This window comes from Leptidea sinapis, chromosome 29 (genome assembly GCF_905404315.1).
Source record: "Leptidea sinapis chromosome 29, ilLepSina1.1, whole genome shotgun sequence".
In the NCBI taxonomy this organism is placed as follows: Eukaryota; Metazoa; Arthropoda; class Insecta; order Lepidoptera; family Pieridae; genus Leptidea; species Leptidea sinapis.
In genome coordinates, this window is record NC_066293.1 from 472,450 (window position 1) to 500,301 (window position 27,852).

The window sequence follows — 27,852 nt, forward strand, 5'->3', positions numbered from 1 at the left end:
AATCAAGTACCACGTAATTCCGAGGATAAGTACTCGCCAGTTTGGATTCATGCCACAAAAAGGTACCGAGGACGCCCTCTATGAACTAATAAAACACATAAGAACTAAACTTGACCAGAAAAAATTAACTACATTGGTGTCATTGGACATAGAGGGCGCCTTCGATAGCGCCTGGTGGCCCATGATTCGAGTTCGACTGGCAGAGGAAAAGTGTCCATGGAACTTGAGGAAGGTAGTTGACAGCTACCTCAATAACAGGACGGTTAAGGTGAGATATGCTGGTGCAGAGTACCGCAAAAACACAAGTAAGGGGTGCGTGCAGGGGTCAATCGGGGGTCCAATTTTGTGGAATTTGTTGCTGGATCCTCTGCTGAAAGAACTAATTGAAATTGGAGTATACGCGCAGGCCTATGCTGATGATGTTGTACTGATTTTTGACGGAGATACCGCTCTGGAAATAGAGACAAAGGCCAACGCCACTCTCGAGTATGTTCGGGCGTGGGGTGTCGACAACAAGCTAAAATTTGCTCCGCATAAAACCAGTGCTGTGCTTATGACCAGACGTATAAAATACGACACCCCTCGTCTGATCATGGGGGGAACTGATGTGATAATGCTCAAAGAAATTAAACTTCTAGGACTAATTATCGATCAAAAATTAACTTTTAACTCTCACGTCAAAAATCAGTGCAAAAAAGCTATAACAGCGTATAAGCAGCTCTCAACGGCAACAAAAACAAGCTGGGGCCTACACCCAGAGGTAGTTCGGATAATATATATAGCAACTATTGAGCCTATAATATTATATGCTGCCAGTGTTTGGGCCCCTGCTGCAAACAAAATCGGGATACGAAATAAGCTAAGGTCAGTACAGCGCAGGTTTCTGCAAAATATCTGTAAGGCGTATCATACTGTATCATTCAACTCGGTATCGATACTGTCAAGAACTCTCCCTCTGGATATCCGAGTAATGGAATGTCCCAGTCTATTTAAAATCAAAAGAGGAACCACTTGAAAACCTGCCAGACAGAGAAATTGAATTGAAGGCACCAGTGACGGACTCATTACATCCGGCTGAATACACTGGCTTGACATTCCGCATACTGGAAAACCAACAACAACTCGACGACAATAGCAACTACAACATAAGAATCTTCACAGATGGGAGCAAGATTGAGGGCAGAGTCGGAGCATCCCTATCAGTATGGAATGAAGCGTCCGAAATTAAAGCCGTCAAACTTAGTCTCCCATCCTATTGTTCTGTTTTCCAGGCGGAACTTCTCGCCATCCAAAAAGCGACAGACGCTATCCTCAACAGGAAGGAGAATAGATTTGCCATATATAGTGATTCCAGAGCGGCCCTTGAAACGATAATGAGACCTAATAATTGGCCACAAAAATAAGAATAAACCTAAAAGATTTACACTCTCGAGGCAAATTGTTAGACCTATTTTGGGTGAAAGCTCATATAGGATTTGTTGGCAATGAGAGGGCAGACATTTTGGTTAAGGAGGCTGCTCTGAAATCAAAGAAAAAACCGGAGTATGACAGATGCCCAATTTCATTCGCCAAGCGAAGCATACGGATGCGGTCACTCGGCGAATGGAACAGTGAATACCAAACTGGAACCACGGCGAACATAACGAAGATGTTCTTCCCCGACGCAGTAGTCGCGTACCACACCGTCAGTAAAATAGAAACATCTGCCATAAATACACAGTTATTCACGGGGCATGGGGGTTTCTCGGAATATCTGGCAAGGTTCAAGTGTAAGGAGAACCCCTCATGCCCTTGTGAACCAGACCAACCCGAATCCATCCCGCATATCCTTTTCGATTGTCCAATTAATGCATTTGAAAGATTTAAAGCCGAACAAAAACTGAACACAAAAATAGACAAACATAATATAGCCGAAATATTAGAAAGTAAAAATAGAGATATATTTATAAAATATTCCACGGCAATAATAAGTAAGGTGATAAAAAGGAATAGAACTAAGTAAAATGTAATGAGAATTGAATTGGATTGAATTGTGTAAATATTATGAGAATATGTGGACTAGCATATAAACCGAAAGTGTATATATTAGATTTAAGTAGACAATAAGCGATCACATATTATATATTGTAAAAAAAAAATGTAATAGATTATAAGTTCATTATGTAAATAGTTTATAAAAAATTGTATTAAAATTGTCACCATAATTACTGAATTACCCAAATAAAGAATAGATTAAGTAAGCTAGGGTACCGGGAAATCCCACCCGGAATATATGAAAGAAAGAGATTAATAAAAGAAAGAACAAGTATGAAGCATAGAAGTGATGCAGCAAATGCGAGAATCGGTATGAACGATATTAGATGTCACAGTCTGCGCCATTGCCGGCGGAGGAAGTAGAATAAGCTTATTAGATCCTCGGCCCTGGAGCAAAAGCTGCCAGGGAGGTAGGCCTACTAGGTGAAAAAAAAAAAAAAAAAACCTAACCAGTCTTGACCAAACTACCGTGTCGACAACGTATTGCTCCTTGTTAAAAAATAAAATCAGTGGTAAAAGGTGATCGTATCGTTGTGAAAACGATGCTACAGTGTCTCATTAGTGCTCAATACACCAGGATTAGTGTTGGTGAAAGTTTTGTGCAGCGCGCTCCGAAGATACGGGCCCTGGACTTTGTGTCAACCGCCCCGAGTTGTCGCTGCAGCAATCAAGAAACGCTACACTAATTCCTGTAGCGCTGATCGAGATCTGCCTACCGCTCCAAGTTTGGTAAAAATCGGACGTCGGATTGCGGAAATATTGAGGGATAAAGGTGCATTCCATAACCTCAACGGCGTTGTATGGGAGAAGGAAGCACGCGACACCACGCGGTCTGGAAAATTTTAGACAGCCCGTGCAACATTGACATCTGACAGCCGTCACCCTGAAATACTCTGCACCACTGATACACCAACCAGTGAAAATATAGATCCGACAAACGGAACAAGGCAGTCGTCTAAATACACCGCGACAAACACCTGAGGCCTGAGGTATACCCTATAACGTATAATCCTGCACCCTTACTTACCATTAACGCCCTGGTTATCTCCATGTACTAACCCACTTAATCCCCCCCCCCGTTTACCTCACCCCCCTTGGTGCTATCTTTGGAACCAAGGCAGATAGGATAGGCGAGTTTGGGTTCGCCTGAACCGCAAAATCTATCTGGCCCCTACAGAATTCTAAAATTATTAATATTTTGTAAGTTATATGGATTTTTATGTTTAGATTCTTATTTTGTTTGTAAATACGTTAAATATAGGTATAACGTAACAGTGTTTGGGCTCATTAGAATCCTTACATTAAGCTCTATTGATTTACCTTATTTTCAACTTAATTTCTAAATTTACCTTATATAAAAAAAAATGTAATTAATTTCTTATTCGTTTTGTATATTCAGTTGTCATTAAATTAAAGCTATTAGTGTGTTAGTTCCTAATTACCTGCTGTCGTTCCGGAAATGTCTTCTTCCGCAGCATCATCTCGCCCTACTACCAGAGCTGGCGATAAGGGGTTGGTAGCCACAGCTATGGCAACTAAACGACCATCATCTGACCCCGGGAGGCTTAAGCCATCGACAAGCCGAAAACTCGACGCGGGGGAGGGTTCCTTCACCGGAAGTGATTTCGGAGCGGGCTCGGGCAGTAAGCCCGGCAGCGCCGAACTGGAGCAAGCGCTCCAATGGGAGGCGGATTACGACACTCCGCCATCGGGAGGACGTCCCCCCTGCGCTGGGGAGCCCGTGAGCCCAACCGCAACCCTCCTAAAAGATGCGAACCGCGTGTACCAGCTGGCGAAGGAAGAACTGGAGAAATCCGGAAATCTTAAGGGCTCTATTAAAGCAACCGTAGTGGAGGGCCTTAATTTTTTATATGAGGCTACACTTCACGTTAATAGTGTACGGCGCGACCTCACCATCACCGGCGGACATCTCGAGGAGGGAGTCCAGCCACACGGAGCAGGTCATGCTGCTTACGCAGCGGCTGGAGAGGGCAAAATAGTCGAATTTGACCTTATCCAGCTGGTCAAACTGTTCCCCTCTCCACCCGCAGCGGACCTGGGCTCCCTGCTGGGAGAATTAAAATCAATGCGTGAGGAGGCAACTCACATGCTTGCTGAGGTGCGAGCTCTGGGGGCTAAAACAACGAAGCTCCGGGAGGAGCCTACACAGGCTCAAGTGCCACCTTCATATGCGGCAATGGCCGCCAAGGCGCCGGCAAAGTCCGGCCACTCAATAGTGGTGACAAGTAAGTCGCCCGAGGATTATAGAGTATTTTGCCCTGTATACTGACTTTTGACACAATCATATTTTTATTTACACTTTTAAATTATAATAATTTTACACTTTGACACTCACCTCCAATATGTTTGGCATTAGAACCCCCCCCAAAAAAGACAGATAGCGACAAATCGCCGCAAAGTGCAGGTCAATCGAAGTCAATGCGAGTGAAGATTCCGCAACAAAACAGGCGGATACCTCCAAAAAACAACCACTTCAACTGACTGCGACACAAAAAGAAGGACAAGGAGGTTCGGACCAACCAGGGATTTCGCCAGGCAAGCCCAAATCGGGAGACAGAATGTCACAGGCGCGGGTCTGGGTGCAAAAAGCAAAAATGTGCGTTAACCAATCCCGAAACTTAGAGTCCGATCTAAAACAAGGCATCATAATGGCGGTAGACAACCTCTATCAACTACTGAAAGAAACAACATCTGCGAAAACAGGAGCAGCAGCAGCATCGTCACAGCTAATACCTCCACCAACACCAGAAAACAGGGAAGCGGAAAAAACAGTAACATCTCTCCTCTGTGCGCATAGCGAGATGATTTCTAAAAGCATGGCTCAAATAGAAGAGTTGAAGGAAAGGTTGGCAGATCACCAAGCCGCACTTTGGAGGGCAACTGACGCGAGTGTAGTAGCCGGAGAGAAAAAGGATAAGCTGCAAACACCAGTGCGTATGCACTCCCTAATAGTCACCTCGAATAATGAGCAAGACACAGGGGAGAAAGTAATGGATAAGATTAGGCAGATAGTAAGGGCAAAAACGGAAGGAATAAAAATAGACAGAATAAGGAAGGCTAAAGATAGGAAAATTATAATTGGGTGTGAAGATAAGGAAGAGCTGAAAAAGGTAAGGGAAAATATAGGAGAAGAAGGCGGCGGGTTGATCGTAGAGGAAGTCAAAAATAAGGACCCACTCTTAATACTCAAGGGTTTATTATCCATTAATACTGATGACGATGTAATAAGGGCCCTGAGAAGTCAATATAAGTATCTATTCCAGAGCCTCAAAAAAGAAGAGGATAGGACGGAGGTTAGATACAGAAAAAGGTCGAGGAACCCTCATGTTAATAATGTAGTCATCAAAGTATCCCCTACGATCTGGAGAAGAGCCACGGAGACTGGATTTCTACATATAGACCTACAAAGGGTAAAGGTTGAAGACCAAACCCCGCTAGTGCAATGCACGCGCTGCCTAGGCTTCGGACATGGTAAGCGCTTCTGTAGGGAATCGACTGATTTGTGCAGCCACTGTGGCGGTCCACATCTTCGTACAGAGTGCGCTGATCGCCTTGCGGGTATCCCACCTAAATGTCAAAATTGTTCCAAAGAAAAACATGAGAATGTGGAACATAATGCATTTAGTTTGGATTGCCCCCTACGCCGTAAATTGGACAAACTCGCCAGATCAACTGTGGCATACTGCTGAGGACACCCCAAAGGACAAACACCCCTATAAGATCATTCAAGCGAACCTTCAAAAAAAGAAACTGGCAACGAATGAGCTTCGTCTGGAAGCTGCGAAGCGTAGAGTTGCAGCGGCACTCCTCCAGGAACCTTACGTTGGAGCTGAGAAGGCTTTGAGAAGTCATAGAGGTGTGCGTATCTTCCAGTGCACTGAGACGGGAGAGGGTACTGTTAAAGCAGCGATAGCGATCTTTGACCACGACCTAAACGTTGTTCAGTACCCCAAGCTCACTACACATAACATCACAGTAGTGGGAATCCAGACCAGCGCCTGGAGGATCGCCCTTGTCTCGTACTATTTTGAACCAGACCAGCCCATACAACCTTATATAGAAAGGCTTAAAGCCATTGTGGAAGAAGTGGGACCTGGATTCCTGGTAATTGGGGGAGATGCCAATGCTAAAAGCCCATGGTGGGGAAGCATATCAGAAGATCATAGGGGTGAGGAAATGTCAGGGGCTCTCGAGGAAATATGCCTCAACGTCATAAGCCAAGGGAAAATTCCGACCTTCGACACCATTAGAGGGAGCCAGCGGTTCAGCAGCCACGTAGATATCACCGCGTGTTCAACTGACATCTTGGACTTGGTGGATGCTTGGAAAATTGACGAAGGTCTTACGAGTTCCGACCACAACGGCATCCTTTTTAACATCAGACTGCAAAGATCCAAGGGCATCAAAATACATAGAACAACAAGAGTTTACAACACACGTAAAGCTAATTGGACCAACTTTCGAAAAGAACTTAGCCAATTGATTCAAGAAAATAATATCTCTACAAACGTAATAGAAAAACTAACAACAACAAAACAATTAGAGGAAATAGTTAATAAATACACGACAGCAATTAAAGATGCTTGTACTAAATCAATGCCCTTGAGGAAATCAACTGAGATTCTGAGAATGCCGTGGTGGTCCGACAAACTTGAAAACCTGAAAAAGGAAGTCTCCACCAGAAAGCGGAGGATACGATGTGCTGCACCAGTCCGCAGGTCGAAGGTCGTTGAAGAATACCTGAAACTAAAAGAGGAGTATGAACGAGAGGTAGCGAGAGCGCAATTTGAGAGCTGGAAGGAGTTCTGCGCCAAGCAGGACAATGAGGGGGTCTGGGAGGGTATTTATCGAGTTATAGGCCGGACAAGCGAAAGAAAAGAAGACCTACCGCTAGTAAGCAATGGGAAAGTACTAAATGCTAATGACTCCGTAAAGCTCTTAGCAGAAACCTTCTATCCAGAAGATGACGCAAGTAGCGATAACGCAGATCATTGCGATACTAGGAGGAAGGCCGGTCTAGTAAACCTTGGAGACCAAAATTATTCTTGTGACCCACCGTTTACGATGCTTGAGCTAACGCTAGCTGCCAGGTCATTTAACTCCAAAAAGGCTCCAGGAGTGGATGGATTCACAGCCGACATATGCTTGCAAGCCATTACAACCGCCACAAATTTAGCTCTGCCTCTATTTAATAAATGCTTACAGCTTCAATTTTTCCGGAAGCATGGAAGGAGGCTATCGTTGTTATCCTTCGGAAACCGGGTAAAAGCGATTATACGACGCCAAAGGCCTATAGACCGATTGGTCTTTTGCCGATACTGGGCAAGATCCTCGAAAAGTTGTTGGTGGCTCATCTCAAATTCTATTTAATCCCAAGGATGAGTACTCGCCAGTACGGATTTATGCCACAGAGGAGCACCGAAGACTCCCTCTATACACTGATGCAGCATATAAACGGAAAACTTGATAAGAAGAAAATCATAACGCTTGTATCACTTGATATAGAGAGAGCCTTCGACAGTGACTGGTGGCCAGCAATAAAGGTCCGACTGGCAGAGGAAAATTGTCCACTGAATTTGAGGCGAGTCATCGATAGCTACTTAGAAAATAGGAGGGTCAGGGTTAGGTATGCTGGTGAGGAGCACATAAGAACCACAAAAAAAGGCTGCGTCCAGGGCTCCATAGGTGGACCTATACTGTGGAACCTCTTGCTGGACCCTCTCCTAAAGGACCTGGAGAGCAGGGGGTATCACTGTCAGGCCTTCGCGGACGACGTCATGCTTGTCTTCGATGGTGACACAACGTTGGAAGTTGAACGATCTGCCAATGCTGCACTGGACCACGTTCGGACATGGGGTGTTAAGAATAAATTGCGCTTCGCTCCACAAAAAACTAACGCGATGGTGTTGACCCGAAGACTTAAATATGACGCCCCGCGTCTGTCCATGGGCGGGGTTGGCATTTCGATCATCAAAGAACTAAAAATATTGGGTGTAACCATCGACGACAAGCTGACTTTTAATTCACACGTAGCCAATGTCTGCAGAAAGGCCCTGGGGGTATATAAGCAGCTAGCCAGGGCAGCAAAGGTCAGTTGGGGACTTCACCCTGAAGTCATAAAAACTATTTACGTTGCGACAATGGAACCCATTATATTATACGCCTCCAGTGTGTGGGCTCCGGCGGCTAAGAAGCTTGGGGTCCGGAAAAAATTGGGAGCGGTGCAACGGGGCATTGCTCAAAAAATGTGCAGGGCATATCGAACTGTGTTCCTGAACTCTGCGCTCCTTTTAAGCGGTATGCTCCCACTCGATCTTCGAGTAAGTGAAGCAGCCTCCCTATACGAGGCTAGAAAGGGACGGCCTAACGACAAGCTATGCGGCAGAGAAGTAGAGTTGATGGTCGCCGCCAAAGATTGCCTTCACCCAGCTCTGTATATCGACCTAGAAATTAAAAGCCTGGCAAACCAACAACAGTTTGATGCTGAGAGCGAACATAATGTTCGTATCTTTACGGACGGGAGCAAGATCAAGGTGGGCGCTGGTTTATCATTTTGGAGTGCGAACCGCGAAACTAAGGCCCTGAAACTTGCTCTCCCGAGTTATGCGACCGTCTATCAGGCGGAGCTCCTGGCGATATGCAGAGCAACGAGAGAGATTTTAGGAAATGCTGGACAGTCATTTGCAATCCTGAGTGATTCGATGGCGGCCCTTACAGCGTCGGGAACTACAGCTCTCTGCATCCCCTAGCCGTAGAAGCTAGAGGAAATCTAAGATCAGCATTCCTCCAAGGCAAAACAGTGGTTTTGTTTTGGATTAAGGCTCATATAGGCTTAGCAGGGAATGAGAGAGCTGATGAACTCGCTAAGAATGCGGCTCTCAATCTGAAGCGGAGACCTGATTATGACTTGTGCCCTATTTCATTCGTCAGGCGAAGCCTGCGCCAGGCTACGCTTGACGAGTGGAATAAGAGATATAAGATAGAAGAAACAGCCTCAACCACGAAGCTATTTTTCCCGGACGCAGTGGAGGCGTATAGAATTATAAGAAAGCAGGTCCCAACGAATATCACGACACAGGTTATGACGGGGTACGGTGGCTTTTCTGAGTACTTGAATCGTTTTAAGTGCAAGGATAGCCCATCGTGCGTATGCGATCCTGTTGAGGTAGAAACGGTGTCCGGTAACGGTAAAATATAATATTGAAGTGCCCAGTTTTCATAAAAGAGAGATATGATCTCGAACAGCAACTGGGTGTTATATTAGACGCTGATGCCATAAGTGGTATTATAAAAAGCAAATATAGGCAAATTTTTATACACAATTGTGAAATTATATGTAAGAAAGTTGTATTAAGGAACAAAAGTAATTAAATAATGCTTGCCTAATATTATGTACAATATTTCGGTCAAGCATTAAAATTAAGAAAAAATTTAGTGATATGAGTATGTATAAAAATTAAGTAATGTAAATAAAGTACCCATCAATGTAAATCCCCTTCGAAGACAAATAAATGATAGGTTAGGTTGTTTAGTTAGATAGAAATGGGTGCCCCCCCCCCCCATATGTAGTGTCCTTGGCGAAGGATATCAGAAAGATACAGTATGAAGCATGAAAGTGCGAGAGGAATAAATGCGAGAACTTGTATGAAAGAGAAAACCGCGCAGTATAAGCTCCGATTATGTTGGAGGTAGAACGAATAAAAAAATAAAAAAAAAAAACCTAACCTAACCTAACCTAACCTAACCTAACCTAACCAGTCGCATCCGGAACCCGGACGAGTAAGCAGCAGAATTACGTTGCTCCGCAGTCGAAAAATATTAGAAGTAGAAAATTTGTGAAGTGCACAGTGTTGTGACATATCGTTGGATGCGCCTTGCGACGACGAATTCAACGGTACCAATTTCGTTTGGATTGAACCAAAATTTGTGAGCAAAAGTTGCAAAAAACAGTGTTTTTCAAAGAAAAATTGTAAATAAGTGCGTACGCCGACCAAAGTAAAGCGGTACCCCATACCTTTTTGGGTGGCATCTGTTGCGCCGTGACGAACTGTACGTTTCCAGCCTTATTCTGGATTTTTCCGATCAGGCGTTCGGGAAAAAACAGGAGAAAAGTGAATTCACACGTGGCACGTGTCGCCCAAAAACACCAATATCGCTACAAGTGCGATACATCATCAGACGCACCGCGCCAAGACAAAGAAAACAACATATCGTTTTCCAAAATCGGACTGGTAGAAAAGTTTTTATAGGGAAAAAACCAGAAATAACTGTTAATCGGTTTTTCTCGAAAACCAAAGCGACGACCTACAAATTACCAAACGTTCGGCCTCATTAAGACAAACAATTTGATACCCCGGACGAAATTTTTCGACCAATCACAGTGATTTTGAGAGAATTTTTCTGGAAACCACGTGGCACGTGGTCAGTGTTCCCGTGGGAATAGAACACCTTGACATACTACGTTGGATAGATCTTGCCGCAAGAAATATTTTGACGTTTCCAGAAAGAAAATCGGACCATCCTGTGAAGAGCTAGCCCGTCAGGAAGTTCTTTTATATATGGACAATAGTTTTTACATATAGTTATGTATTTTAATAGTTATTTGTTAATTCTGACTCGAGAACTTTATTCTCCGAATTTTTGCGAGTAAATAGAGGCCAAACTCGACTTATTTCGGACATCCCTAATATTTTTTTGAGATTTTTCGATCTTTTCAAAATTTACAAAAAGTAAAAGAATTTAAAAATTCCAACGCCCAGGGGTGCCTAAAATTGCTCTTTATTCGATAAAAATACTGTTATTACCGGCATTTAATTTTTGGACATCATCGAAAAGCGAGACCAGCACAGAGATCCTGGAAAGATTGCGGACGGTTTTAGACGCCAAAAAGACAGGATTAAACGTGGACAAAATTAGGAAAGCCGGCAACCAAAAATTAATAATGGGCAGCGCATCAAGGGTCCAGATCGATAAGATAGCCGAAAGGCTGAGAAACGAAGAAGGGCTTAATGTTAATAACGCAAGCAATAAGGACCCCCTGATTAAATTGAAAGATGTCCTTACAGTAAATACGGATCAGGACATAATAGATGGGTTAAAAAACCAAAATAAACATCTACTCAAAGATCTTAATCCGGAAGATGTCAAGGCCACGGTTAAGTTCAGAAGGAAGACGCGAAACCCACATCTCAACCACGTTGTGCTACAAACAAGCCCAAAATTGTGGCAAGTGCTCACTCGAGCGGGCAGGATCCACCTCGATGTGCAGAGGGTGGCAGTGCTGGATCAGTCACCGCTGATCCAATGCACGAAGTGCTTTGGCTACGGCCACGGGCGTAAATACTGCAAAGAGGAGGATGAATTGCCCTGCGTTTATGCCTACAGTGGGGAGAGGCATATGCGGGAGGAGTGCCCCAAGTATAAAGCGGCGGAAAAACCCAGCTGTATAAATTGTAAAAGAGCAGGTATCGAGCGACACGATCACGGATCCTTTGATGAAGAATGTGCGGTAAGAAGGAGGTGGGACACACTAGCGAGGAGCAGAGTGGCCTACTGCTAAGGTGGCACAGGTCATCAATACACCGCCAACAGCCAAACCAAACAAATCCTATAAGATAGTACAGGCTAACCTGCAAAGGAAAGAACTGGCAACAGCAGAGCTTGTTATGGAAGCCCGATCAAATAACATCTCAGTCGCAATGGTGCAGGAGCACCATGAAGCCATATATATGCACCAGAAAATGAAAGACTACAGAGGAGTCAGAATAATACAGTGCCACAGTCCAACGGATGGAGACATTGTCAGAGCAGCAATAATGTCTTTGACGAGAACATTGCTATTACGCAATACCCCGCAAAAACCACCACAGACATAGTGCCGGCACGCCTCCAGACGGCAAAATGGGAGATCTCCTTAGTGTCTTTCTATATTGAGCCGAACCTAAGGGACATAAGTCCGCACCTGAACCAGTTAGAAGACATCCTCGGGACAATACGCAAGCGAGTAATCCTAGGCGGAGACGCAAACGCCAAAAACCCGTGGTGGGGAGGCTCAGCAGTCGATGAGAGAGGGATGATCCTCGAAACGAAAATAAATGAACTTGGCCTGCACATCTTGAACAATGGACAAGAGCCAACGTTCGATATAGTTAGACGTGGAAAGAGGATCACCAGCTACATTGACATCACCCTGTGCACAGAAGACCTCCTCGCACATATAGAGGAGTGGATCGTAAATCCAGCCCTGACCTCCTCTGACCATAACGGTATTGAATTCGTGGTTAAGTTGAATAAGCCAGACAGTACAAAAAATACAGGAACTACCCGGATCTATAATACTACCAAAGCGAACTGGCCCATGTTCAGAGAAAAACTCGTGGAACAACTACTCGAGAAAGAAATAAACGTAGAGACCATCGAAAGCACCCATAATGCAGGACAAATGGAAGAGACCGTCAAACAATATACAAACGCCATCATTGAAGCGTGTGATGTAGCGATACCAAAGATAAGTAGAAACACCAAACCGAAAATAGCATAGTGGACAAAGGAGCTAGAGGCTTTGAAAAAGCAAGTTACAACTATGAAGCGCAGAATCAGGTGGGCAGCAGAGAGCCGAAGGTCGAAAGTAATAGGAGATTATTTAGAAATGAAAGAAAAATACGAAAATGAAGCTGCTGCACAAACAACTAGTTGGAAGGAATTCTGCACCCAGCAGGAGAAGGAGTCTATGTGGGACAAGATATATAGAGTCATCAGGAAGACGGAGAAAAGAAAGGCAGATCTGCCACTACGGAAAGATGGATGCTACAAGGATGAAAAGGAATCTGCTGAGTTGCTGGCAAGAACATTTTTCCCTGAAGACAATGAAGAAGATGAAGCTGAAGAACATATACTCAAAAGGAAAAAGGCTGAAAATATCAATAGAGAGGACCACAACATAGCCTGTGACCCCCCTATAACTATGCCGGAAGTACAGAAAGCAGTTCTCAGCTTCAACCCAAAAAAGGCCCCTGGAGAAGATGGTATAACAGCTGACATATGTATGAACGCAGTTAATGCGGCACCGTACATATATTTAGCGATAGCCAACAAATGCCTCGAAATGGGATACTTCCCGGAAAGATGGAAAGTGGCCTACATTGTCGTAATAAGAAAACCGGGAAAGACTGACTACACCGACCCCAAGGCTTACAGGCCCATTGGGCTACTATCCCTGCTGGGGAAGGTCTTTGAAAAAATAGTAGTGGGAAGGCTGAAGTGGCACTTAGTACCAAAAACCAGCAAACGGCAATACGGATTTATGCCACAGCGTAGTACCGAGGACGCCCTCTATGACGCAGTAGAATACATACGCTTAAAGCTGAAGCAGAAAAAGATACTGACGACCGTATCACTCGACATAGAGGGCGCTTTTGACAGCGCTTGGTGGCCGATGATCAAAATCCGTATGGCCGAAGAAAAATGCCCCCCAAACATCAGAAAAGACATGGAAAGCTACCTGGATAAGAGAAGAATAAGACTAAACTACGCGAGACAAAGTGTGGACATGCCAACTACAAAAGGTTGCGTACAAGGGTCTGTGAGCGGCCCAACACTGTGGAACTTGCTATTAGACCCACTATTGAAGGACCTCGAAGCCACCGGAGTATATGTCCAAGCATTTGCGGACGATGTCCTCCTCATTTTTGAGGGAGATACAGGACCGGAAAGCGAAGCAAAAGCAAATGCCCTGTACTTTCTACGGGGCGTAAAAAGAATAGGGGAGTCCCAGGCCCATGGGTGTCGTAAGAGGCGACTAAGGGCTTTTTAGAAGTGGGAGAGTCACGCTGCCGTCTTATGACGTCAGCACAATCGGGCCAGACTCGTCCGGGTTAATTACCACACTCGCACAGAATACCGGCGTGAAGTAGCGGCCTAGTGCCGCTATGTTTCGCATAGGTTAGTGTCGAGGACCGGAGGCCATCCCTTCCTCCCCCCCACACAAATTATGAGAGCGGTCCGTAAAAAGATATTACCCCAGGAGGGTACCAGCTCTACCAGAGCCGAAGAATCCCTCCCCGAGCACTCTCGCTCGGGCCGCCCTTCGTATTCTGGGGTGGGCACAGAACCGCGCATGACCGAGGTCAAACGAGGCAGTAACACCACTGCACCCCGCTCCACGCTCAACGTGGACTTTTGCAATATCAGGGGAATTCACTCCAATTTAATCGCCGTCCACCACCACCTTGAGACGGCGCAGCCGGCCTTGTGTTTCCTTACGGAGACGCAGATATCTCGACCTAGCGATACGTCATATTTAACGTACCCCGGGTACAAAATTGAGCACAACTTTTTGCCTCATGCCGGGGTATGTGTGTACGTTAGGAAGGATATCTGCTGTCGCCGTCTCGGCAATTTTGAGGGTAGGGACCTGTCTACTCTCTGGCTCCGCGTAGATTTAGACGACCGCGTCCGTATCTATGCGTGTGTCTACAGGTCCCATAGTGGTAACGCAGAAACCGATCATCTCATGGGCTGCGTTCAAGCTGCAATTGACGTCGTGCTTGCACAGATCCCCTCCGCTGAAATCGTGGTCTTGGGTGATTTCAACGGGCACAATGCCGAATGGCTTGGATCACGTACCACAGACTACGCAGGGCGATCTGTGCATAATTTTGCATTGGCGTATGGTCTGTCCCAATTGGTTGAGTCGCCAACGCGGCTCCCGGATGTGGATAGCCACATGCCGTCCTTATTAGATCTTCTGCTGACTACACATCCCGAAGGTTACCAGGTCTTGGTCGACGCCCCTCTTGGAACGTCCGACCATTGCCTGGTCAGGAGTGTAGTGCCTATCCGACGCCAACGTCGCAGACCACCAGCGACCCGCCGCGTTTGGCACTACAAGTCAGCAGATTGGGATAGGATGCGTTCCTTTTTTGCATCCTACCCTTGGGGCAAGGTTTGTTTCTCTTCGGATGATCCTAGTGCCTGCGCCATTGCAGTAGGCGATGTGATACTGCAGGGCATGGATATTTTTATACCAAGCTCTGTAGTACCGATCGGTGGCAGATCACAGCCCTGGTTCGATGCGTCAGTTAAAGCAGCATCTGACTGCAAAAAACAGGCGTATCGAACTTGGGTTGCGGCGCTGGGCACAAAGGATCCGAACTGCAAAGTTCTTAAGAGGAAATATAACCGTGCCTCCAGATTTTTTAAGCGGCAAATCGCCCGTGCGAAGTCTAAGCACGTCGTCAAAATCGGCGAGCAGCTTTCCAGTTACCCGACCGGAACACGCAAGTTCTGGTCGTTGTCGAAAGCTGCTCTTGGTAATTTCAACCAGCCGTCCATGCCGCCGTTGCACATGAGGAATGACACCCTGGCCCATACGGCAAAAGAGAAAGCCGAGCTCCTGTGCGCTCTTTTCGCCTCCAACTCGACTCTTGACGACAACGGAAAAACACCGCCGACCATCCCGCGGTGTCAGAGCTCTATGCCTGAAGTACAGTTCAGACAGAAAACTGTTAGGCGAGCTCTGTTTTCGTTGGACGTCAGGAAGTCGAGCGGGCCGGATGGCATTTCTCCAATCGTGCTTAGAACGTGTGCCCCTGAGTTGACGCCGGTGCTAACGCGTTTATTCCGGCACTCTTATTCCAAAGGCGTAGTCCCTGACTCATGGAAGTCAGCCCTTGTCCATCCGATCCAAAAAAAAGGAGACAGTTCGGATCCGGCGAACTACAGGCCTATTGCTATCACCTCCCTGCTCTCCAAAATCATGGAGAGCATAATTAGCCACCAGCTTTTAGTATACCTAGAGGGTCACCAGTTGATCAACGACCGACAGTACGGGTTTCGCCATGGACGGTCGGCAGGTGATCTTCTGGTATACCTAACACATAGATGGGCGGCGGCTATTGAAAGCAAGGGGGAAGGCCTGGCAGTTAGCCTGGATATAGCGAAGGCCTTTGATCGTGTATGGCACAAGGCGCTCCTCTCAAAACTTCCATCATTTGGGCTTCCCGAGAGCTTGTGCAAGTGGACCTCCAGCTTCCTCACTGGGCGTAGCATACAGGTCGTTGTCGACGGATATTGCTCGAACCCGAAGCCCGTGAATGCTGGAGTGCCCCAAGGCTGTGTGCTATCTCCTACGTTGTTTCTTCTGCATATCAATGATATGTTGGACACCTCCAACATGCATTGCTATGCAGATGACAGCACTGGTGATGCCGTATACACGGGCCATGCAGGTCTCTCTCGGGAAATCGTCGACCAGTGCCGGGAGAAACTTGTGTCTTCTATCGAGTCCTCTCTCGAGAAGGTCGCGGAATGGGGTAAATTGAACCTTGTCCAATTTAACCCCCAGAAGACTCAAGTCTGCGCGTTTACCACTAAAAAAACCCCATTTGTCGTATCACCGCTCTTCGAGAACACTTCTCTTAAAGCCGCGCCTACTATCGGAATACTGGGTCTCGAAATCTCGAGCGATTGCCAATTCCGTGGCCATCTGGAGGGCAAAGCCAAATTGGCTTCGAAGAAGCTGGGCGTCATCAATAGAGCACGGCAATACTTCAAGCCGGCCCACATTCTAGCGCTCTACAAAGCGCAGGTCCGGCCACACATGGAGTATTGCTGTCATCTCTGGTCTGGTGCACCCCAGTATCTGCTCGATCCATTTGACCGCGTGCAACGTAGAGCAGCTCGAATTGTCGGGGACTCAGTGCTCTGTGAACGGCTGGATCACTTGGCGTTGCGTAGAGACGTCGCTTCATTGTGTGTCTTCTACCGCATTTATCACGGGGAGTGTTCCGAAGAGCTGTTTAACCTGATTCCTGCCGCCGAATTTCACCATCGCACGACACGCCACAAGTTAGGATATCATCCCCACCATCTGGATGTGTGGCGGTCCTCCACAGTGCGGTTTTCAAGAAGCTTTCTCCCTCGTACTACAAAGCTGTGGAATGAGCTTCCTTGTGCGGTGTTTCGGGGACGATACGACATGGGTACCTTCAAAAAAAGCGCGTACACCTTAAAGGCCGGCAACGCTCTTGTGATTCCTCTGGTGTTGCAAGAGAATGTGGGCGGCGGTGATCACTTAACACCAGGTGACCCGTACGCTCGTTTGTCCTCCTATTCCATAAAAAAAAAAAAAAAAAAAAAAATGACCTACTAGCTCGAGTACATCGTTGGGGGGTGTCAAATAAGCTGAAGTTTGCGCCTCACAAAACTAAAGCTATGGTTATAACCCGAAAATTAAAATTTGACACCCCACGACTTACAATGAACAATACACCAATAGTGATGGAGGACCACATAAAAATACTGGGAGTAGACATCGACGCAGGGTTGACCTTCAATCGACATATCAAAGCACAATGTCAAAAGGCTACTACTCCCCCATTTTCGACCTCACCCCCTCTAGGGCTAACTTTGGCTCCTGTGCTCCCAGACCCACTAAGTTTGGGCTCAAACGAACCCTCTCATCAAGAGGAACAGTTTGGCCCAGACGGATTTCCCGCACGACCTCCCCCCCCCCTTAAAAAAACCAACAAAATTATTTTAACACCTCCATAGGCCGTCCCTTGAAACCTTCCCCCCCCCCCTCCGCATTTTCGACCTCACCCCCTCTAGGGCTAACTTTGGCCCCTGTGCTCCCAGACCCCCCAAGTTTGGGCTCAAACAAACCCTCTCATCGAGAGGAACAGTTTGGCCCCGACGGATTTTCCCTCAGACCTCCTCCCCCCCTCTCAAACCTCTAAAATCAGCTAAAAAACTTATTTTAAAAATATACAACCCCGAAATATGTTGAGGACCCCCAAAAAAGCTTCCCCAGTAGGAGAGAGAGACTCCCTAAAGATGCAAGATAAGGCTGATCATTCACAGGGAAATAATGTCAGACAAAGCATCGGTGATAGTGAACCGGCAATACAAACAGAGACCATGAGCACCTCTCAAATAAATAAAACGTTTACAATCGATATAACACCCCAAAAGCGAGAAAGCAGCAAAAATTCTGAAAGAATAAAGGAAGCAATTGCATGTGTACAAAAAGGGAAAACTGTCTTAAACAACTCGGGCAACTTAAAAAGGGAATATAAAACAGACCTTCTTCAAATTTTAGAGCGCCTCCTTAAGTTAGTGAAGGAAGTAGATTCGGTGAAGATAGCCAAAAAGAGCGGGAGTGAGGACGAAAACAAGGAGGAAGAGAAAATACAGAAAACAGAACCAAAAATTGATGACATACTGATGAAAATTCAAGAACAATCGAAAATTCTTAAGGAAAACGGAGAGAAACTGGACCATCTCAAAGAATACATAGAGAGGAGGACATACGCAAATGTAGTGGCTGCACCCAGTAAACGACTCCCGGAACAGGCAGCATTGCATTCGGTCATCGTTACCTCAAATGACGAAACGGAAACAGGAGAAGACATTTTGAGTCGAATAAGGAAGGCTGTAAATGCAAAGGAAGGAGGGGTAGCCGTAGAACGTGTTAAGAAAGCAAAAGACAGGAAAATCATAATAGGATGTAAAACAGAAGAAGAGCGAATGAAAATAAAAGAAAGGATTAACAAAACAGGGGAAATGAAAGCAGAAGACATCAAAAATAAGGATCCTCTGATAATACTTAAATACGTTTTAAATTATAACAATGACGAGGAGGTTCTGCGCGCGCTGAAAAACCAAAACAAAGGTATATTCAACGGACTTGACAATGAAGAACAAAGAATGCCTGAAAACCTATAAAAAACGCACTAGAAACGCACTGACTAGTCATCTTATCATTAGAGTTTCTCCGAAAATTTGGAAGCGCCTGGTCGAAGCCGAGGTAGTACACGTAGATCTGCAGCGAGTAAGGGTCATGGCCCAATCACCGTTAGTCCAATGGTCTATGTGTTTAGGCTACGGTCATGGTCGAAGATTCTGTAAAGAAACGCAAGAGAAATGCAGCCACTGTGGAGGCGACCACATAAAAAGCAAGTGTGAACATTGGATTACCGCAGACGCACCATCATGCATTAATTGTGTTACAGCCAAAGCGGAAAAGGTCAACCACAATGCCTTCAGTAATGAGTGCCCGATAAGGAAAAAGTGGGATGCTCCGGCCAGGGCCACCATAGCCTACTGCTAAGGTTGTTCCAGGCGCACAAATAAGATATAAACCGTACGTCGTAGCACAAGCCAATCACCAGCGCAAGCAACTCGCCACCGATGAAATGATTATTGAGGCCATTAAAACAAAGATGGCATTCGCGATGATTCAGGAGCCATACGTGGGCGGCTTGCAAAATGAGGCATTATAATGGCGTAAGGATTTTCCAATGCGCGGATCAAAACGACGGTGTTGTGAAAGCGGCCATTGCAGTATTCGACGATAATATTGAGGTTACCCAATACCCGGAGTTCACGAATCACAACATTGTTGTTCTAAAAATGAAGACTAAAGCGTGGGAGTTCACAGTAGCCTCATTTTATTTCGAACCCAAACCAAAACCTATAGAACCATATCTAGAACAACTTAAACGAATTTGCGAAAAATTTAGCCGAAATATGATCATCGGCGGCGATGCGAACGCAAAGAGCCTATGGTGGGGTAGCGCTGAAGTGGATACAAGGGGCAACGAATTGGCTGGGACACTGGAGGAAATGGGCTTACAGGTACTCAACGACGGCGATACCCCAACGTACACCGTCCGCGGTGGAAGATCTTACACCAGCAGCGTAGACATCATAGCGTGCACACAAGACCTGTGGAATAGAATTGAGGATTGGAGAGTCGACACACAGCTAACGAGTTCTGACCACAACACAATAATATTTAACATAACACTTACCAAATCTAAAGGCAGTACCATAAACAGGACCACTCGGAAGTTCAACAGCAAAAAAGCAAACTGGACCCGATTCCACGAGAAAGTTGACCAATTGCTTAAAGAAAATGAAATTAATATACATGAATTAATAAAATTAACACAACAATACAACTAGAACGAATAATAGAAAAACACACGAAAGTAATAATTGATGCGAGTAATGACAGTATACCACTAAAAACAAATAAAACCACACCCGCCTTTCCATGGTGGAATGAAGAACTCGCCAGACTGAAATCAGAAGCGCTCACCAAGAGGCGCAGAATCCGATTCGCAGCACAGGTCCGAAGGGAAAAAGTCGTAGGAGAGTACCTGGAAGCAAAGGAAAGATACGAAGAAACGGCACAACAACACCGAATTGACAGCTGGAAGCAGTTTTGCGAGAAACAGGATAGAGAGGGGATCTGGGAGGGAATTTACAGAGTCATCAAAAAAGTAGAAAAAAGAGAAGAAGACCTACCACTTAAAAAAGAAGGCAAATATCTAGACCAAACAGAATCCACGCAGTTGTTAGCCACAACATTTTTCCCGGTAGATGACGAAACCATTGAAAATGAAGATCACAGAAGCACAAGGATACAGGCTGAGCAAGTAAATGAATCATCAGATGCCAACGAATAATATGACCCACTGTTTACACGGACAGAACTTGCAGTAGCCACAATGATAAATTCATACTTCTAATTAATCATCCTAGGAATATTCCAATTCCTCTAACATAAATTACTATTAATTTTATTCTTAGGGGTAAATAAATTATATAAGGATAATTAAATATTAATCATCTTAAACCTCTACCAGAAACTACTCTTATAATTATTAATAAAAATATTCTTTTTAATATAATATAATCTTCTTCATATAAATTATAAATACTTCTTAAATTAAACTCATTAATTATTAAATATATAATTAAACGTATTCTATAAAATATTGTTAAACCAGTAGAAAAATAATATAAATAAAAAATTATTAAATTTAAATTTCTTATTCTAACCATTTCTAAAATTAAATCTTTTGAATAAAATCCAGCTAAAAATGGAATTCCGCATAAAGATAAACTTGAAACATTCATACACAATGACGTATAAGGAATGTAAAATGAAATACCCCCTATTATTCGAATATCTTGATTATCACTTATTATATGAATAATTATTCCTGCACATATAAATAATAAAGCTTTAAATATAGCATGAGTTAATAAATGAAAAAAAGCTAATTCTTTAAATCCTATTAATAAAATTCTCATTATTAAACCTAATTGTCTTAAAGTTGATAAAGCAATAATTTTTTTTAAATCAAATTCATAATTAGCTGAAATCCCAGCTATAAATATAGTTAAACTAGAAATTAATAAAATGAAATTTGTAAATTCTAATGTTATTAATAATCTATTAAATCGAATTAATTAATAAACCCCTGCAGTAACTAAAGTTGAAGAATGAACTAAAGCTGAAACAGGAGTAGTAGCTGCTATAGCAGCAGGTAATCAAGCTCTAAAAGGAATTTGTGCTCTTTTTGTTATTGCCCCCAAAATAATTATTACACTAATAATCTTTATAGAAAAATCATTATTTATTAATTCTAAATAAAAAATATAATTTCATCTCCCATAATTTAATATCCAAGCAATTACTATTAATAATATAACATCCCCAACCAGATTAGATAGAACTGTTAATATTCCAGCATTATAAGACTTAATATTTTGATAATAAATTACTAAACAATAGGAAACTAAACCTAATCCATCTCACCCAAGAAAAATTCTAATAATATTAGGACTGATAATTAATAAATATATTGATAAAATAAATAATAAAACTAAAATTAAAAATCGTATTAAATTTAATTCAGACTTTATATAACTTTTTCTATAATAAATTACAGAAGCTGAAATTAAACTAACAAATATTATAAATAATGTAGATATCCAATCTAATAAAATTGTAAAAACAATATTTATAGAATTAAAAGAAATTAATTCCCACTCTAAAAAATATGTTATATTAATTATAATTAAATAAATTGTTAATATCATATTTAATATTATAAATATTATTAAAAAAAAAATCTTAAAAAATAAATATTTTTATTAAAAATAACTTAAAGTGAATATACACATTTTTGATATCACAAATCAATATTTTTTTTTAAATTATTTAAATAAAATAAAACTATTAAATAATCAATTTTTATAATTAAAATATTTAAAGGTAATCAATGTAATAATAATAATAAATATTCACGAGAAGAACTTAAATAAAATCTATATAAACCTAAATTATATTCACCATGTTGAGAATAAGAATATAAATAAAGTCTATAACCAGCTCTAAGGAAAGAAATTATTATTAATATAAATATTCTTATTCAAGATCATCTAATTAAACTATTAATTAATTCAACTTCCCCTCAGAAATTTATTGAAGGAGGAGCTGCTATATTAGAAGTTATTAATAAAAATCACCATAATCTTAATGTAGGTATAAGATTTATTATTCCTTTATTAATAAATAATCTTCGTCTCATAAAACGTTCATAATTTATATTAGATAAACAAAATATTCCAGATGAACATAACCCATGACCAATTATTAATAAATAAGACCCTATAAAACCCCAATAATTTATAGTTATTATACCCCCAATTACTAATCCCATATGAGCAACTGATGAATAAGCAATTAAAGATTTTATATCAACTTGACAAAAACATTTTAATCTAATATAAACTCCACCTAATAATCTAATTACAATTCAAATAAAACCAATTTTTTTATTAATTTCTTGAAATATAATTAAAACTCGTAATAACCCATAACCCCCTAATTTTAACATAATTCCAGCTAAAATTATAGACCCTGAAATTGGAGCCTCAACATGAGCTTTAGGTAATCATAAATGAACAAAATATATAGGTATTTTAACTAAAAAAGCTATAATTATTACTAAATATAATATAATATAATCATATCTTAAAAATTTATATATATATATATAATTATTGTATTTATATTATTAAAAATATAAAAAATCCCTAAAAATAAAGGTAAAGAAACAAATAAAGTGTAGAATAATAAATATAAACCAGCTTGAATTCGTTCTGGTTGATACCCCCAACCTAAAATTAAAATTAAAGTAGGAATTAATCTTCTTTCAAAAAATAAATAAAATATAAATATATTTATAGAACTAAAAGTTAAATATAATAATAATAATAATAATATAATATTAAATAAAAATAATTTATAATAATAATTTCCTTTATATAAATTTTCTGTTGCTATAATTATTAAAATTCTAACTCAAATACTTAATATAATTAAACCAAAAGAAATTATATCACACCCTAATATATAACTTAAATTTGAATAAAATATTAAATTTATAGATAAATTTATGAATAAAAATATTATTAAAAATAATATTATTTGAGCCAATCAAAATATTTTTTTTAAAAAACATAAAGGTATCATTAATAATAAAAATATAAAAAATTTTATCATAATAAATTATAACTTTGAAAATAATCATTTCTATGAGTTCGAATTATTGAAACTAAAATTGATAATCCTAAAGCCCCCTCACATACTGTAAATACTAAAAATACTATTAATATAAATATATTATAATTTATTATAATTATATAAATTAATATTATTAAATAAATTCTTAATACAATAAATTCTAATCTAAGTAAAACAATTAATAAATGTTTATGCTTTCTAACAAAAATTATATTTCCAACAAAAAATATTAATATAAATAAAAATTTTATCATTAGTTTTTATAGTTTATTCAAAACATTGGTCTTGTAAATCAAAAATAATATTTTATTTAAAAACTTCAAAGAAAAGATTTATACCTTATCAATAATCTCCAAAATTATTATTTTTATTAAACTATTCCTTGATATTCTAAAAATATTCATTATTTTATTAATAATTTTAATCTCAAGTATAATAATTTTTATTAAACATCCTTTATCCATAGGAATTATAATCTTAACTCAAACTTTATTATTATGTTTAATTTCAGGAATAATAATTAGAACTTATTGATTTTCTTACATTCTATTTTTAATTTTTTTAGGGGGACTTTTAGTTTTATTTATTTATATTTCAAGAATTGCATCAAATGAATTAATCAATTTTTCTTTAAATTTTAAAATATTTCTATTTATTTTAATTAATTTTTTAATTTTTAATTGATTTTTTTATAAATCTTACTACTCATCAAATTTATTTATTAATTATGAAATAAATAATTTATTAAATATATTTTTAATAATTGAAGAAAATAACTTAAATTTAACTAAATTGTATAATAATCAAACATATTTTTTAACTATAATATTAATTATTTATATATTTATTACATTAATTGCTGTTATTAAAATTACAAAATTTTTTTTGGCCCTTTACGATCATTTAATTAATGATAAATAATTTTAAACCTTTACAAAAAACTCATCCTTTAATTAAAATTTTAAATGGAGCATTAATTGATTTACCAAGACCATCAAATATTTCCTCATTATGAAATTTTGGATCTTTATTAGGATTATGCTTAATTAGCCAAATTATGAAAGGATTATTCTTATCAATATATTATTGTGCTAATATTGAATTAGCATTTTACAGAGTAAATTACATTTGTCGAAATGTTAATTATGGTTGATTAATCCGAACTCTTCACGCTATGGTGCATCATTTTTTTTTTTTTTGTATATACATTCATATTGGACGAGGCATTTATTATGAATCTTTTAATTTATTATATACATGAATAATTGGAATTATTATTTTATTTTTATTGATAATAACAGCATTTATAGGGTATGTTCTACCTTGAGGACAAATATCTTTTTGGGGGGCTACAGTAATTACTAATTTATTATCAGCTATTCCTTATTTAGGAACAAATTTAGTTAATTGAATTTGAGGAGGATTTGCAGTAGATAACCCAACTTTAACTCGATTTTATTCATTTCATTTCTTACTCCCATTTATTATATTAATAATAACAATAATTCATTTACTATATCTTCATCAAACAGGATCTAATAATCCTTTAGGAGTTAATAGAAACTTAGATAAAATCCCATTCCATCCATTCTTTATTTTTAAAGATTTAATTGGATTTATTATTTTAATTTTTATTTTAACTTTATTAACACTTACTAATCCTTACTTATTAGGGGACCCAGATAATTTTATCCCTGCTAATCCTTTAGTTACACCTATTCATATTCAACCTGAATGATATTTTTTATTTGCTTATGCCATTTTACGATCTATCCCTAATAAATTAGGAGGAGTAATTGCCTTAATTATATCAATTCTTATTTTAATTATTTTACCATTTTCATTTAATAAAAATATTCAAAGTATTCAATTTTATCCGATTAATCAATTTTTTTTTTGATTATTAATTTCAATTATTATTCTTCTAACCTGAATTGGAGCCCGACCAGTAGAAATTCCTTTCATTATTACTGGACAAATTTTAACTATTATATATTTCTCTTATTATATTATTAATCCTATTATTAGTAAATTATGAGATAATTTAATTTTTAATTAATTAATGAGCTTGATAAAGCATTTGTTTTGAAAACTTAAGAAAGAATTTAAATATTCTATTAATTTATACTAAATTAATTTATTAAATTAAAATTATTTTTAAGCCTAAATATAATAATATTAAATTTAAAGAAATTGGTAAATACACCTTTCAACATAAATATATTAATTTATCATAACGATAACGAGGCAAAGTACCCTGAACTCAAATAAATATAAAAGAAATAAAAACTAATTTTAAATAAAATATTAAATTCAAACTAAAACCCCCTAAATACAATAAAACGAATATTATTCTTATAAATAAAATTCTAGAATACTCAGCTAAAAAAATTAATGCAAATCTCCCTCTTCTATACTCAATATTAAATCCTGAAACTAATTCTCTTTCCCCCTCAGCAAAATCAAAAGGTGTTCGATTAGTTTCTGCTATTATAGAAGAAAATATAATTATTCTTAAAGGAAATATTAAAAATATAAATCAAATATTTTGTTGGTATAATTCTAATTTTATTAAATTAAAATCTATAATTAAAAATAAAGAAGATATTATAATTAAAGCTAAACTTACCTCATAAGAAATTGTTTGAGCTAAAGCTCGTAAACCCCCTAAAATAGAATAATTTGAATTTGATGACCAACCAGCAAGTAATAATAAATATACTCTAATTCTTGTACAACTTAAAAAAAATAATACCCCTAAATTAAACATAATTATATTAAAGTAATAAGGAATTAATATCCAAATTATTAAAGAAATAAAAAATCTAAAAATAGGAGAAAAATAATAATAATAATAATTTGAAAAATTTAAATAAACTTGCTCTTTTCTAAATAACTTAATACCATCTGAAAAAGGCTGTATAATTCCTAAAAAACCTAATTTATTAGGGCCTTTTCGAATTTGAATATAACCTAAGATTTTTCGTTCTAATAAAGTTAAAAAAGCTACACCAATTAAAACTCCAATAAATAAAATAATTATTCCAATAATAATATTAATTAAATCTATTATTAACATTTACTATCTATATAATTTACTATATATTTATGACTTCTAAAACCATTACATTTTTCTGCCAAAATAGTAAATATATTATTAGTAATATTCATATTATATAAAATTATTTTAAATATTTGATCCTTTCGTACTAAAATATTTTATTTTACTAAAGATAGAAACCAACCTGGCTCACACCGGTTTGAACTCAGATCATGTAAGATTTTAATGATCGAACAGATCAAAATTTTAAACTTTTGCATTTAAATTTTATCTTAATCCAACATCGAGGTCGCAAACTTTTTTTTTTATTTGAACTAAAAAAAAAAATTACGCTGTTATCCCTAAGGTAATTTTTTCTTATAATCATAAATTATGGATCATAATTTCATTTATTTATGTTTATTATTTAAAAAAAGTTTTTTTTATTTTTCTATCACCCCCAATAAAATATTTTAAAAAATTTTAGTGTTAATTTTTCTTTATTTTAAAAATAATTTTTAAAATATTAAACTCTATAGGGTCTTCTCGTCTTTTAATTTTAATTTAGCTTTTTAACTAAAAAATTAAATTTCATTTTTTAAATAGAGACAGATTATATTTCATCCAATCATTTATACAAGTCTTCAATTAAAAGACTAATGATTATGCTACCTTTGTACAGTCAATATACTGCAGCCCTTTAAATTTATTTCAGTGGGCAGATTAGACTTTAAATTATTCTCAAAAAGACATGTTTTTGTTAAACAGGTGAATATTTTTTTTTGCCGAATTCCTTTATTTAAATTTTATAAATTTTTATTTTCTCATTTATAAAATTTTGTACTAATTTTATCATTATACCTAATTTCTTTTTATTAAAAATTATTTTTTTATAAATATTTAAATATAAATTTTAAATTTTAATTTTAATAAAATTATTTATAAAAAATTATAATTTATAAAAAATATAAATTTTAAAAATTTTATTTTTAAAAATAAATCCAATTATAAAAATTTAATTTAAAGCTTATCCCTTAAAATATAAAATATTTACTTTTTTTAATTTTTATTAATAAAAATTAAAATTAATAATATTTAAAATTAAATTTTTTTCTAAAAAAACTAGATATATTTAAAAACGAATAACATTTCATTTCTAATTAATTATTTTAAATAATTTTAAAACACTAATTTAAATAATCAATTAACTCTCTTAATTCTTAATTCGAGATTATTATTAATATAATTTATTTTTAATAAACTCTGATACCCAAGATACAATAAATTAAATTTACTTTTTATTAAATTTACTTTAATTATTTTTCAAAATTCTTTTACAATACTAATTTTCTATAAAATTAAAAAAAATTTC

General features: G+C 38.6%; 2 pseudogenes; both read right to left on the reverse strand.

Moving 5' to 3' along the window:
- Positions 1-20,588: 20,588 nt before the first annotated feature.
- On the reverse strand, positions 20,589-21,318 carry LOC126973513 (NADH-ubiquinone oxidoreductase chain 5-like; annotated as a pseudogene).
- Positions 21,319-23,822: 2,504 nt separating this feature from the next.
- LOC126973510 (NADH-ubiquinone oxidoreductase chain 1-like) lies at positions 23,823-27,611 on the reverse strand (annotated as a pseudogene).
- Between the last annotated feature and the right edge of the window lie 241 nt (positions 27,612-27,852).